Here is a 16,044-nt window from a genome sequence, read left to right on the forward strand (position 1 = left end):
GCTTAAAATAACCTACTGTTTTAAATTTCAGCGAAATTGGGTAATAAATAAAGTTTTTATGTCCTTCAGACCCTTTATCGGGAGATCGGTCTATATGGCAGCTATTTCTAAATATGGACCGATCTGAACCATATTTGCATCAAATGTCGGAAGGTTTAAAATAACTCACTGTTTTAAATTTCAGCGAAATTGGGTAATAAATAAAGCTTTTATGGCCTTCAGACCCTTAATCGGGAGATCGGTCTATATGGCAGCTATATCCAAATAGAGTCCGATCAGAACGATGTTTACATAAGATGTCGGGAGGCATAAAATAACTCACTGTTGCAAATTTCAGCCAAATCGGTTAATAAATAAAGCTTTTATGGTCTTCGGACCCTTTATCGGGAGATCGGTCTATATGGCAGCTATATCTAAATATAGTCCGATCTAAACCATATTTAGGTCAGATGTCGGGAGGCTTAAAATAACCCACTGTTGCAAATTTCAGCCGAATCGGTTAATAAATAAAGCTTTTATGGTCTTCAGACCCTTTATCGGGAGATCGGTCTATATGGCAGCTATATCTAAATATAATTCGATCTGAACCATATTTGCATCAGATGTCGGGAGGCTTAAAATAACTCACTGTTTTAAATTTCATTGAAATCGGGTAATAAATAAAGCTTTGGTGGTCTTCAGACCCTTTATCTGGAGATCGGTATATATGGCAGCTATATCTAAATATAGTCCGAGTTGAACCATATTTACATCAGATGTTGGAAGGCTTAAAATACCCCACTGTTGCAAATTTCAGCCAAATCGGTTAATAAATAAAGCTTTTATGGCCTTTAGACCCTTAATCGGCAGATCGGTCTATATGGCAGCTATATCTTAATATAGTCCGATTTGAACCTTATTTACCTCAGTTGTTGGAAGGCTTAAAATAACCCACTGTTGCCAAATTTCAGCCAAATCGTTTAATAAATAAAGCTTTATGGCCTTCAGACACTTTATCGGTAGATCAGTCTATATGGCAGCCATATCTAAATATGGACCGATCTAAACCATATTCATTTCAGATGTCGAGAGGCTTGAAATAACCTACTGTTTTAAATTTCAGTGAAATCGGGTCATAAATAAAGCTTTTATGGCCTTCAGACCCTTTATCGGGAGATCGGTCTATATGGCAGCCATATCTAAATATGGACTGATCTGAACCATATTTGGGTCAGTTGTCGGGAAGCTTTAAACTACTTACTTCTTCAAATTTCAGCAAAATCGGATGAAAAATAAAGTTTTTATGGGCATTAGACCCGTCATCGGAAAATCGGTCTAAATCGGTTCGATTTGGCCCGTTCAAGAAGTTAGCCAGCGTGCATCAAAAAGATGTATCTGTGCCAAATTTCATCTCAATATCTCAATTTTTGAAGTGATTACAACAGATGGACGGACAGACGGATAGACGGACAGACGGATAGACGGACAGACACACGGACATCGTTAAATCGTCTTAGAATTTTCGACGATCCGAAATATATATACTTTGTAGGGTAGGAAATTGATATTTCGATGTGTTGCAAACGGAATGACTAAATGAATATACCCCCTATCCTAGGGTGGTGGGTATAAAAATTTACGCATACACTTGCATATTCTGTTATTCGAACTCTTTTGATTTTCCTCATGTCACACAGTGCTATTAATTAATGATTGTTAATATGATTGTTGTTGTAGTTGTTGGTGGTGCATTGTTAGGTGGTGTTCAAAGGTGTATTTTATACCCTACACCATTACTGTGGTGGTACAGGGTTGCTTAGTGCAGTTGTTTGTAACACCCAAAAGAAATAGACCTATTGAAGTGTGTAAAGTTGAAGTTGTAAGTTAAAGTTGGTTTAGCCGAGACATGAACCAGGATGGGTAAAATTGAAACAACAATTTTAAATTAACATATCTCAGGGAATTTCGGCCGGATTTGGGGAAATATAGTATCTAAAGAAAGAGGTCGCCCTGGGCCACCCTTTTTGTACTCGGCTATAAAAATGAGGCCTTTTATAATTCCTTTATGGTATGTTCAAGGGGAAGTTTGCTATTTGTTATAGGAAGGGGGTATAGTCATTTTGTCTTCTGTTTGAAATACATTGAAATATCTATTTCCGATCATAGAATGTATGGGTATTACTGATCTATCATCCGATTGTGCAGAAATTTGGCACAGTAAGTTGCACTATCTGAGCCTAAAATGGTTCTTATAGGACCATTTTAGGGTATAACTGTCATATAGACCCATTTGCCGACTTAGGGTTTTAAGCTAATAAAAGAAGCATGTACACACGATTTTGATGAAATGTAGAACAGTAAATTATTTAAGGCTTTCCATATCCGAACCAAGTTGGTTTATATCGCAGAAGAAGTCAAATCGGAAGATCGGTTTATATGGCAGCTATATTTAGACCATACTTGGCATAGTTGTTAGAAGTTATACCAAAACGATATGTTAAAAATTCCAACTAAATCGTCTTGCGCCCTCTGGAGGCTCAAAAAGTCTAATCGGGAGATTGGTTTATATGGCAGCTATATCTGGTTATAACCTGATTCAGTTCATACATGACACAGTTTTTGGAAGTCACATTGAATCGACACGTGCAAAATTTCAACGAAATCGAATAAGAATTGCGCTCTCTAGAGGCTCAAGAAGTCTAATCGGGAGATCGGTTAATATGACATCTATATCAGGGTATGAACTGATTTAGACCACAGTTGACACAGTTGTTGGAAGTCATACTGAATTGACATGTGCAAAATTTCAGCCAAATCGAATAAGAATTGCGCCCTCTAGATTAAAAATTCCAAATTAATCGGCTTGCGCCCTCTGGAGGCTCAAGAAGTCTAATCGGGAGATTTCAGCCAAATCGAATAAGAATTGCGCCCTCTAGATTAAAAATTCCAAATTAATCGGCTTGCGCCCTCTGGAGGCTCAAGAAGTCTAATCAGGAGATCGGTTTATATGGCAGCTACATCTGGTTATGAACTGATTCAGATCATACATGGCACAGTTTTTGAAAGTCACACTCAATCGACATGTCCAAAATGTCAGCCAAATCGAATAAGAATTGCGCCCTCTAGAGGGTCAAGAAATCTAGTCGGGAGGAGGCAGCTATATCAGGGTATAAACTGATTCAGATCATACATGGGACAGTTTTTGGAAATTATACTGAATCGACATGTGCAAAATTTCAGCCTAATCGAATAAGAATTGCGCCCTCTAGATGCTCAAGAATTTAAATCGGGAGATCAGTTCGTATGGCAGCTATATCAGATTATGAACCGATTTAGATCATACTTAGCACGTTGGTGGAAGTCATACCAAAGCAACATGTGCAAAATTTCAGCCAAGTTGGATAAGAATTGCGCCCTCTATATGTTCAATAATTCAAATCGGGAGAGCAGTTTATATACGCTCAAGAAGTCAACTCCGGAGATCGGCAGCAATATATAGACCATACTTAGCATAGTTGTTAGAAGTTATACCAAAACGATATGTGCAAAATTTTAGCTGAATCGGATGAGAGTTGCGTCCTCTAGAGGGCGATCGGGAGATCGGTTTATATGGCAGTTATATCAGGGTATGAAGTTTCAGACCATAGTTGACATAATTGTTAAAAGTTATATCAAAACGATATGCGCAAAATTTTAGCTCAATCGGATGAGACTTGCGCCCTCTAGAGGGCGATCTGGAGATTGCTTTATATGACAGCTATATCAGGGTAAAAAGTTTTAGATCATATTTGATACAGTTGTTGGAAGTCATACTGAATCGACATATGCAAAATTTCAGCCAAATCCAATAAGAATTGCGCCCTCTAGAGGCTCAAGAAGTCAAATCAGGAGATCGATTTATTATACCTACCACCGAAGGATGGGGGTATATTAATTTTGTCATTCCGTTTGCAACACATCGAAATATCCATTTCCGACCCTATAAAGACGGACACACGATATCGAAGGCTCTAAGACAACTCACATTCCCAAATTTCGATGAAATCGGATAATAAATGCGCCTTTTATGGGCCCAAGACATTAAATCGAGAGATCGGTCTATATAGAAGCTATATCTAAATCTGAACCAAATTGCCGAATGTTGTCGAAGAACCTAACGCAACTCACTGTTCCAAATTTCGGTGAAATCGGACTATAAATGCGCCTTTTATGGGCCCAAGACCTTAAATCGAGAGATCGGTCTATATGGCAGCTATATCCAAATCTGAACCGATCTGGGCCAAAATGCAGAAAGTTTTCGAAGAGCCTAGCGCAACTCGCTATCCCAAATTTCGGCGACATCGGACAATAAATGCGCCTTTTACTGGCCCAAAACCTTAAATCGAGAGATCGTTCAATATGGCAGTTATATCCAAATCTGGACCGATCAGTGCCATATTGCAGAAAGATGTCGAAGAACGTAACGCAACTCGCCGTTCCAAATTTCGGCGAAATCGGACAATAATTGCGACTTTTAAGGGCCCAAGACCTTAAATCAAGAGATTAGTCTATATGGCAGCTATATCCAAATCTGGACCGATCTATGCCATATTGCAGAAAGATGCCGACGGGCCTAACACAACTCACTGTTTTAAATTTCGGCGACATCGGACAATAAACACGGCTTTTATGGGGCAAAAACCTTAAATCGAGTGATCGGTCTATATGGCAGCTATGCCCAAATCTGGACCGATCTAGGCCAAATTGAAAAAGGTGGTCGACTGGCCTGACACAACACACTGTCTCGAATTTCAGCAAAATTGGATAATAAATGTGGCCTTTATGGACCTAAGATCCTAAATCGGCGGTCTATATGGGGGCTATATCAAGATATAGTCCGATATAGCCCATCTTCAAACTTAACCCGCTTATGAACAAAAAAGAATCTGGGAAAATGTTCAGCTCAATATCTCTATTGTTAAAGACTGTGATGTCATTTCAACAGACAGAGGGACATACGGATGGACAGACAGACGGACAGATGGAAAGACGGACAGACGGACGGACAAATGGACGGACGGACGGACGGAGGAAGGAAGGACGGACGGACGGACGGACGGACGGAGGAAGGAAGGACGGACGGACGGGCGGAGGAAGGAAGGACGGAAGGACGGACAGATTGACGGACAGACGGACAGACCGACAGACGGACGGATGGACGGACGGATGAACAGACGGACGGATGGACTGACGGACGGATGGACTGACGAACGGATGGACAGACGGACGGATGGACATACGGACGGATGGACATACGGACGGACGGACATGGCTAGATCGTCTTAGATTTTTAGGCTGATCAAGAATATATTGGTTGCCCAAAAAGTAATGGCGGATTTTTCATATAGTCGGCATTGACAAATTTTTTCACAGCTTGTGACTCTGTAATTGGATTCTTTCTTCTGTCAGTTATCAGCTGTTACTTTTAGCTTGTTTTAGAAAAAAAGTGTAAAAAAGTATATTTGATTAAAGTTTATTCTAAGTTTTATTAAAAATGCATTTACTTTCTTTTAAAAAATCCGCAATTACTTTTTGGGCAACCCAATATATACTTTATGGAGTCGAAAATGGATATTTCGATGTGTTGCAAACGGAATGACATAATGAATATACCCCCATCTTTCGGTGGTAGATATAAAAATTTCACTAATTTTGTTTGTTTCTCTTTCAAGACGAGCTCAATGATCGGAGATTTTCTTTTCAAATAAAAAAGAAAGGCCAGAGATTGCATCAAACACCAACCACTATGGGACGCGTCTCGTCTTTTATTAGAAGACCTTTCAAACATATCAGGTGCGACGGCTTCATAAGAAATTTCCCTGAAATATTAAATTTTTATTTTGCTTTGTTCAATTTGCATCATTACGAATGTTAGTTTGCCCATGAACATTGCATTAAGGAACAGGGGTAAATTTCTCACTTGTCAATGAGTGCTGTTCGATTCAATTATAAGCTCAATTGTAAGGACCTTCCTTTTATAACCAAGTCCGAACGACTTGTCACAGTGCGACATCTCTTTGGGGAGAAGTTTTTATATGACTTAGTATCTCAAAAAAGTTGCCAGCATTAGGAAGGGAAAACCACCGATGAAATTTTGTATGATGTTCTCGCCTGCATTCAAACCCAGGCGTTGAGTGGTATAAGCGAGCATGCCGACCTCGGTGCTACGGTGGTCTCCAATCCAATTTGCATCACTATTTTAAATAATTTGCATTAAACATTAGGGAATTTCTTGAAAATTGTGTTTTTTTTTAATTTTTTGCATAATGCATAATAGCTAAAATTCTCATAACTTGTGGTCAGATATCAATTTTTAATGATCCTAATTTATTTCCATGGGAATCGCTGGTCCGCAAATGATTTCATTATCATGCATTTTAGTTTAAATTATATCACAAGCATTCTTCGGAAAAAATTGAGGTGTCATATTTTCCCAAATGCATGCGAATGCAATACAAACATTCTATTCTACTTGAATATTAAAAGGCTACAACTAAAACTACCATGGGGAATTGGTTTGTGCTAACAATTTCCCCATAATATCCATGGAGATGTGATGGTTTTTGCCATTGGAAATGTTTGAATACCCCAACTGGTGTTAGAAGGCATTAAATTTCCACAAATGAATAGCTATGAAAATGAATAGGGGAAATTGTAGTAGCACTCGTAGTAGTCTGCCTTATGTCAGTAGGCCTATTAAATGGCAACAGCCATTTTCATTTCAAGTGGAAAAACCTAAATATTTTTTCCCTCAACTAATGATGTCTCATGTGATGGCAATTACACAAAATGGAATTATTCATTTCACTACTAGTAGTTGTAGACTATCACACCATTTGCTACAATATTTTCCATTGCGGTTGTAAATGCTAATCGAGCAGTTAGTGTCGATTTAAAGCCAATGGATGCCATGAAAAATCGATTTCAGTGCATTTCATTTCATTGAGCTTCGCTCTTAGGTCTGTTAACCGATTTACATAAATAACGATACTATTTATTAACAACCATTAAGGAAAGGCAAAAGTTGGGCGGAGCCGACTATATAATACCCTACACGTAATCTACAATTATAAATTCGGGCAATAGATATATGTCAAGGAGAGCTGAATCTAAATCTTCACCGACTTTTTTCAAACAGATCGTTTGATCGCTTGTGACTACGACCATTTAAATGCAAATCGGGCGATACATATATATAGGAGCTATATGTAAATCTGAACCGATTTTGATAAAATCTTGCAGATAGGTGAAGACCAATAACAGAACAATCCATGCCAAATTTTGTGTAGATCGATTGAAAATTGTAGGTACTACGGCCATTTTAGTGCATATCGGGCGATACATATATATGGGAGCTATACCCAAATCTGAACCGATTTTGACAAAATATTGCAGATAGATGAAGACCAGTAACAGAACAATTCATGCCAAATCTTGTGCAGATCGGTTGAAAATTGTAGTTACTACGGCCATTTAAGTGCAAATCGGGCGATACATATATATGGGAGCTATACCCAAATCTGAACCGATTTTGATGAAATCTTGCAGATATGTTAAGATCAGTAACAAAACAATCCGTGACAAATTGTGTGCAGATCGTTTCGAAATTGTAGCTACTACGGCCATTTAAGTGCAAATCGGGCGATAAATATATATGGGAGCTATACCCAAATCAGAACCGATTTTGACAAAATCTTGCACAAATATTAAGATCAGTAACAAAACAATTCATGCCAAATTTTGTTCAGATCGGTCGAAAATTGTAGTTACTACGGCCATTTTAGGGAATATCGGGCAATACATATAATGGCAGCTATATCCAAATCTGAACCGATTTTGATAAAATCTTGCAGTTATGCTAAGATCATTAACAAAACAATCCGTGCCAAATTTTATGCAGATCGTTTAAAAATTGTAGCTACTACGGCCATTTAAGTGCATATCGGGCGATACATATATATGTGAGCTATATCCAAATCTTAACCGATTTTGACAAAATCTTGCACAAATGTTAAGATCAGTAACAAAACAATTCATGCCAAATTTTGTGCAGATCGGTTGAAAATTGTAGCTACTACGGCCATTTTAGGGAATATCGGGCGCTACGTATATATGGGAGCTATATCCAAATCTGAACCGATTTTGATAAAATCTTGCAGTTATGCTAAGATCATTAACAAAACAATCCGTGCCAAATTTTATGCAGATCGGTTGAAAATTGTAGCTGCTACGGCTATTTAAGTACAAATCGGGCGATGCATATATATGGGAGCTATACCCAAATCTGAACCGATTTTGATGAAATCTTGCAGTTATGTTAAGATCATTAACAAAATAATCCGTGGCAAATTGTGTGGAGATCAGTTGAAAATTGTAGCTACTACGGCCATTTTAGGGAATATCGGGCGATACATATATATGGGAGCTATATCCAAATCTGAACCGACATTGATGAAATCTTGCAGATATGTTAAGATCAGTAACAAAACAATCCGTGCCAAATTTTAAGCAGATCGGTTGAAAATTGTAGTTACTACGGCCATTTAAGTGCAAATCGGGTGATACATATATATGGGAGCTATATCCAAAACTGAACCGACATTGATGAAATCTTGTAGATATATTAAGATCAGTAACAAAACAATCCGTGCACAATTGTGTGCAGATATGTGGAAAATTGTAGTTTTTACGGCCATTTTAGTGCAAATCGGGCGATAAATATATATGAGAGCTATATCAAAATCTGAACCGATATTGATAAAATCTTGCAGATTGGTTAAATTCAGTAACGAAACACTTCACGCTAAATTTTGTGCAGATCCATTGAAAATTGTAGGTACTACGGCCATTTAAGTGCAAATCGGGTGATACATATATATGAGAGCTATATGCAAATCTGAACCGATTTTGATAAAATCTTGCAGATAGGTGAAGACCAGTAACTTAACAATCCGTGCCAAATTTTGCGCAGATTTGTTGAAAATTACAGCTATTACGGCCATTTAAGAGCAAATTGGGCGATACATATATATGGGAGCTATATCTAAATCTGAACCGATTTTGACAAAATCTTGCACAAATGTTAAGATCAGTAACAAAACAATCTGTGCCAATTTTGGTGCATATCAGTTAAAAATTTTAGCTACTACGGCCATTTAAGTGCAAATCGGGCGATACATATATATGGGGGCTATATCTGAATCTGAACCGATTTTTTTTCAAATCCAATAGCGTTAGTCCTTGGACCAAAAAAGTGATATGTGTAAAATTTCGTGACGATTTGACAACAAATACGACCTGTACCTTGATTATACCAGAATATATGGTCTCACAGACGGACATGGCGAAATCGAATCAGAAAGTTATTCTGAGTCCATCGTTGTACTTATCAATGGGTCTAGCCTCCTAGGGGTCTCCTTCTTAGCGTTGCAAACAAATGCTCAAATACCACAGCGGTGGTGTAGGTTATAAAAATCCCTTAAAATTAGGTGTAATACCATTAGCAGGAAAAGGGGGAATTATAGTTAATTGACATGACCATGGACTCATGACCCGAGTGACCATTATAGCATTTATGTAGGATTTACGATTTATTACAAAACTACATTTGTGTAAAAACAACAATAATAAATAAAATTGAAAATCATTATATAAATCGGTTATTTGATTTGCGCCCCTGAAATGGAATATGGAAAGAAAATGCGAGGGCTGCTATAAACATTAGAGTGTCCCAAAAAAACAAAAAGCATTTTGTTTGAAACGCATATCCCACCGCTTTTCCTTTTGATCAAAAAAAAAAAAAAAAAAAAAAGAAATATTATGGTTAACGATAATTCGTGGTGCCACATCGTCCAAAGTTGGATGTAGTGGTTTTTAAGGAATCCAGTAGAGTATTTGAGGTCCTAGCATGAAATTGGTAAACTAAGCATACATTTATGTAGAATTTATTACAATACCACAAACTGTACCCTACATCACTACTGTGGCTGTGATAACATGTGTTGTTGGACTCAGAAATTCCTGCTGACTTGGTTAAGCCATGTCCGTCTGTCCGCATATCCTTTCTGTGCTGATAGTCCGTCTGTCGTTTTTTTTTCCACCACCATAGGATAGAGGGTATATTCATTTAGTCACTCCGTTTGCAATACATCGAAATATCAATTTCCAAACATACATAGTATATATATTTTGGATCGTCGTAAAATTCTCAGACGATTTAACGTTGTCCGTGTGTCTCAGTCCGTAAGTTGTAATCACTCTTACTTTACTTTAATTTAATTGGCTATGACAGGATATTTGTTCAACTAACCGAACGTAGAATAGCGTTCCAAGCGCCTCGATCTTCTGCGCTCATTCTAAAATCTCCGACACCTAGTTTTGAGGTGTGTCCCACCACTTGATCTTTCCATCGGGCTTTTGGTCTTTCCGGTTTGGTTTGTACCACCGTGTTTGCCTTCAAAAGACTTCTTTGCTGGAGCTTCTTCATCCATTCCGACAACATGGTCTAGCCAACGCAGCCCTTGTATTTTGATGCGTGTAACTATGCTATCTTCGTCATACAGCCTGTGTTCTCCATTAACGCAAACTGGTCCATATATTTTACGAAGAATCTTTCTCTCAAATATTCCAAGCACTGCCTCATCTGCTTTCGCAAGTACCCATGCTTCACAATCATATAACAGCACAGGTAGTATCAGTGTCTTGTATAGTGTAATCTTCGTCTGTCGAGAGGTGGCATTGTTTCTAAGCTGCTTACTTAGTCCAAAGTAGCATCTTTTTGCCAGTTTTATTCTTCGCTTATTCTCTAAACAGGTGTCATTCCCTTCGGTTACGGCGGTGCCGAGGTAGATAAAGTTACCGACTGTCTCAAAGTTGTGGTTCCCAATTTTCTACATTTTCTTTATCTGCTCGGTTATACAAAGCGTTTTGGGAGTTGAAACCATCCATTTCGTCTTGTCTTCATTTATTGCCAGACCTACTTTCACTGACTCTCTTTCGATTCTTTCAGCATGTAGCCTCCGGTCTTAAATAATTCAGCGGTTAACCAGTCGATTCCTGCTGCCTTGTTATTCTTTAGTCGGGTCACTGCTACTTGGAACTCATTCTGACTAGGAGGCAACCATTCTATACCATCATCATTGATTGGTTCTTTTTGCCACCAACGTCGGCCACAAGCAGTTGTGTAAAATGTTCTTACCACATCCTCAGCATGCAATCCTTCATTGTCTCTGCAGGAAGATGTGCCTGCACCAAAGTCATCAGTTTGATGTTTAATTCTTTGATAGAATTTCCGAACTTCATTCTGACTCCTGTACCTCTCAATTCGCTCACACTCACGTCATACCATTTCCTTTCTGCCGAATAGACGTTTCTCCTCTCTCATTTTCCCCCGATGCCTCTCCTTCACCTGGCGTGTTGCTGCTGATTGCAGGGTTGCTCTATGTGTCGCATTCTTGGCTTCAGTAGCATCTCGACACTCTTGGTCGTACCATTGGTTTCATGGGAGAGGCTTCGGGTACCCAAGTACGGATTTCGCGGCATTTTTCATGGAGTGGGCAATAGTTTGCCACTGCGCCAATATATCATCAGAACAAGGAGTGCTTTGATCAAACAGTTGGGTCAGTCGAGTGGAGTATGCCGATGCGGTCTGTTGGCTGTAATCACTCTACAGCCTTCAGAAATTAAGCTGAAATTTGGCACAGATACGTCTTTTTGCTGCACACAGGTAAAGTTCTAGAACAGGCCAGATCGGACCTTATTTGGATATAGCTGCTATATAAACCGATCTGCCGATAAAGAGTCTCAAGCCCATAATAGCTTTATATTTTATTACCCGATTTCGCTGAAATTTGAAACAGTGAGTTCTTTTAAGCCTCCCTACATCGGACCCAAAAATGGTTTAGATGGAACTGTGTATAGAACTGGAACTGTCATATAGACCGATCGCCCCATTTAGGATCTGAAGCCCATAAAAGTTTGATTTATTACCCGATTTTGCTGAAAATTGAAGCAGTGAGTTGTTTTTAGCCTTCCGACATCCGACCTGAATATGGTTCAGATCGGACTATATTTAGATATAGACCGTCCTTAAAATTTTGGGTCTAAATCCCATAAAAAGCGGATACCTCTTCCCTTCCTTCCAGGTTTCCTATCGTCGTCTCGATTATACCGCGATGGTATGAGCTGCTGCCATCCTCAATCCATTCTCCCATCGCCTTAAGTCTCATAGCCGCAATGGCTGCCTCACACCTAATTTGTATGTCAATGAGTCGGATATCTAGAATAGTCTCCAGTACCATTGAGGGCGTGGTCCTCATCGCTCCGCCTATGCCAAGACAACATGTTTTCCGAACCTGTTGTATGGTCCTTATGTTGCATTTTTTCTCCATAGCAGTCCACCAAACTACTGAGGCGTAAGTAAGTATTGGTCTAATCACGCTCCTGTAGAGCCAGTGGACTATCCTAGGATTCAGGGCCCATTTCGAGCCTACGGCCCGTCTACATAGTGCCTAACATCTGTGAGCTTTATCAGCACGCTCCTGAATGTAACACTTTCAATTCAGTTTCCTGTCCAAGATCACACCCAAGTATTTAACCTTGTCAGATATCGAAATCGTCTTATTGAGGAAACATGGTGCGTTAAATTGGCCCACCTTTGTCTTCCTCGTGAACAGGCATATTTCAGTCTTCTCTGGGTTAACATTGAGACCTCTGGATCTAGCCCAGTCATATGCCATATGCAATATCCTTTCGGCCCTTCTGCATAGCTCGTATAACATCGTTTGCGTAGCAGACGGGTTCAAATCCCTCCTCAGTCAACATCCGTAATAGGTCATTTGTGGTGGTCACCCATGGGAGTGGCGATAAAATGCACCCCGTGCCATTTTTATACCCTCTATCATGGGTTGGGTGTATACTAATTTCGTCATTCTGTTTGTAGCTCCTCGAAATATTCGTCTAAGCGCCCATAAAGTATATATATTCTTGATCGTCATGACATATTATGTGGAACTAGCCGTCCGTCTGTCCGTCTGTCTGGCGAAAGCACGTTAACTTTCTAAGGAGCAAGGCTATCCGCTTGAAATTTTGCACAAATACTTCTTATTAGTGTAGGTCGGTTGGGATTGTAAATGGGCTATATCGGTCCACATTTTGATACAGCTGGCATATAAACCGATTTGGGATCTTGACTTCTTGAGCCGCTAGAGGGCACAATTATTATCTGATTTGGCTGAAATTTAGCTTGAGGTGTTTTTTTATGACTTTCAACAACTGTGCTAAGAATAGTTCAAATCGGTGCATAACCTGATATAGCTTCCATATAAACCGATCTGGGGTCTTGACTTCTTGAGCCACTAGAGGGCGCAATTATTATCCGATTTAGCTGAAATTTGGTACAACGGCTTCTCTTATGACTTTTAACGTACCTTTCGAAAATGGCATGAATCGGCTTATAGCCTAATGCAGCTCCCCTATAAACCGATCTCCCTATTTTACTTCTTCAGCACCTAAAGTCCACAATACGTTCCATGGTTGTTGAGTAGAAAGGATGTTCTCGAAATACTTCCAAGATTTTTCTATTTGGCAACACTTGGCGAGAGCTTGTGTGATTCTTAAATATCCAAGCATTTAACAGGGGTCTTTGGTGCTAATGCTGATCTCAGATATCGTCCATAAAGGTAGTTGGTTATATTCTAATAATATTTTAAAATCGTGCTGACAAACTTTGACTATACACATTTTTTGATGATTTTTCCTACAAATTTTCCGATATTGAAAAATCCGTCGCATTTCTCTAAGAAAACCATTTTTTCACATTTGTTCAAATTCCCTAAGTAAGTGCCAATAGTTTAGTTGACAACTTTGACATTCTCACCAATTATATGCCAGTTCAATATCATTGACAAAACCGGCACTTTATGCCTGGAGACGACCACAAAGAAAGACAAACAAATTATTTACTCCAAACAAATTATAAATAAGACAAAAAAAAAAGAAGCAATACCAACAGCAACAACCACAAAGAATAAATAAATAGAGTAGGAGGAGGGGGGATGTATCTCAGGAAGCATTAACATACCCATTTGTAGTGTAATACGGTAGCTGCTACTTAAGAAAGCCATTTTTGTATCAGTGTTCTGTTTGAGGGTCTTCGCTGTTTTTGTTGTTGTTATTGTTTTTTTTTTTGCTTCTTTTTATGTTCTTCGATTAGACAACACGCAATGATAATTCACTTTACAACTTTCTTGTTTTCTCTTGTTCTTTTTGTTGTTGTTATTTGTGTTTTTTTTTGCGGTAGCAAATTATTTATTTTGGACAGAAACAACAACGACACCAAGAGCCAACGACAATAAAAGCAAACACGTGCTTAATAGGGCCTCCGAAAAACAAAAAAAAAAAAAACACACAAGTTATTACACCAAATAATAAAAATGGACAGAAATTAATTTCCAAGTGGCATGTTTTGGGGCGTTTATTTGTTGTGCCTACCGACAGATAGCGACGGCGGTATATCGTAACGCAAGCACATAAGCGTGGGTAACACACAAATTAAGAATTGACACGACATGACATGCCAATGCACTTTAATTTTCTTCACTTCACTGTTAAATTGGCATATGGCAAGATTTTGTTAAGCTTTTCTTTCACCCTTAAATTCTTCATTTTTTCCCCAAAAAAGAGTTGGGGTTTCTTTTGCAATTCAACTTTCACTTGTCTCCCAAAAAAAAAAAAAACAAAAACACCATAATTTGTCAAAATGAAAAGTCAATGATGGGATGTGACACACACACACACACACGTTACAGACGACAAACACTTTAACTGTTGAAATGTTTGTTGGTTGCCGAGCCAACTTCTAGGAGTTTCATTCCGTTTGCACTCTTGCCTTCTTATGTGCTCTGTTTGAGGAAAATCACGGAACTGTTTCTCGTACGTTGTTATGTTTAAGGCTTAGACGACGCTACTGCTAACTGATTTCAATTTGTTTTGATTTCTGTTGCGGTGGTCTCCAATGCCCTCTCGCCATTTCTTCGCTCTCTCCCTTGCTCTTTCTCTCTCTCTATCTCACAAGTAAGACCTCAGTAAGACTATTCTAAAGGTTTTTTTTTTTTTTTTTTTGCTATTTACACTGTGATTTTGTTTGTTGAGAAATTATTGTTATGAGAAATTTTCTGTCCTCGTTTAATTATAACATTAAATATCGTAGAACTCGTGCTATGTTTATTAGAGCCCTCTACCCATGGTTGGATGGGTAATGGTCGTAAAGTGTTTGCTGTGGTTTGGTTGGATTTCGAGTAGAGTTTCGTTGTATTTCGTTAATTTGTTTAGACCCGCATAGCCGGTTATTTATCATTATTACGTTGATTATCTTGAAGAATGGGAAACAATGTAGATATGGCTATAAATCTAAGCTATAATGGCTTTACTATGTTTAAGGTTAAAACTATTTTTGGAATATAACAAATTAAAAGGCACTGAGTTCGACCTGGTCCAAAGAACAAAGAAGTTTGCTGATGTCAGCAAACATTGTCTGCTGATTTAATATCAAACAAATAAAAGCGTGCTAAGTTCGGCCGGGCCGAATCTTATATACCCTCCACCATGGATCGCATTTGTCGAGCTCTGTCTCTTTTTAGGCAAACAAAGGATAAAAGAAAATAATTGCTATGTTATTGGAACAATACTAAGTTGTGGTTCATTTCGGACCATTATTGAACTGAATATTGGAGACCATAGTGAGCCAACTCTAGTAAGAATTGTGCACTTTAGGGGCTGAAGAAGTAAGAAAGGGAATTCAGTTTATAGGGGAGCTGTATTAGGTTATGAACCGATTCATGCCATATTCGACATATATGTTAAAAATCATGAGAGAAGCCACTGTACAAAATTTCAGTCAAATCGGATAATACTTGCACCCTTTAGAGGCTCAAGAAGTCAAGATCCCAGATCGGTTTATAAGGCAGCTATATCAGGTTATGGACCGATTTGAACTATTCTTAGCAGAGTAGTTGGAAGTCATAGCAA

At 38.6% G+C, this 16,044-nt stretch overlaps 1 protein-coding gene across 5 annotated transcripts in view; it reads right to left on the reverse strand.

Annotated features, from left to right (window-relative positions):
- LOC106094127 (adenylate cyclase type 9) overlaps window positions 1–16,044 on the reverse strand; it is a 364,714-nt gene that overhangs the window by 42,053 nt on the left and 306,617 nt on the right. The window contains exons 1-2 of one of the 5 annotated variants that reach the window (XM_059367978.1): window positions 14,509–14,914; window positions 14,099–14,396 (exon numbers count right to left, since the gene is read on the reverse strand). The exons of 3 other annotated variants lie outside the window; for them this stretch is intronic. The gene's annotated coding sequence lies outside the window, so the exon portion shown is untranslated. Of the gene's footprint in view, window positions 1–14,098; window positions 14,915–16,044 lie in introns of those variants that run through there. One more of the 5 variants, XM_059367977.1, reaches the window with a different exon arrangement.

The sequence above is a fragment of the Stomoxys calcitrans genome, chromosome 4, assembly GCF_963082655.1.
Source record: "Stomoxys calcitrans chromosome 4, idStoCalc2.1, whole genome shotgun sequence".
Lineage (NCBI taxonomy): Eukaryota > Metazoa > Arthropoda > Insecta > Diptera > Muscidae > Stomoxys > Stomoxys calcitrans.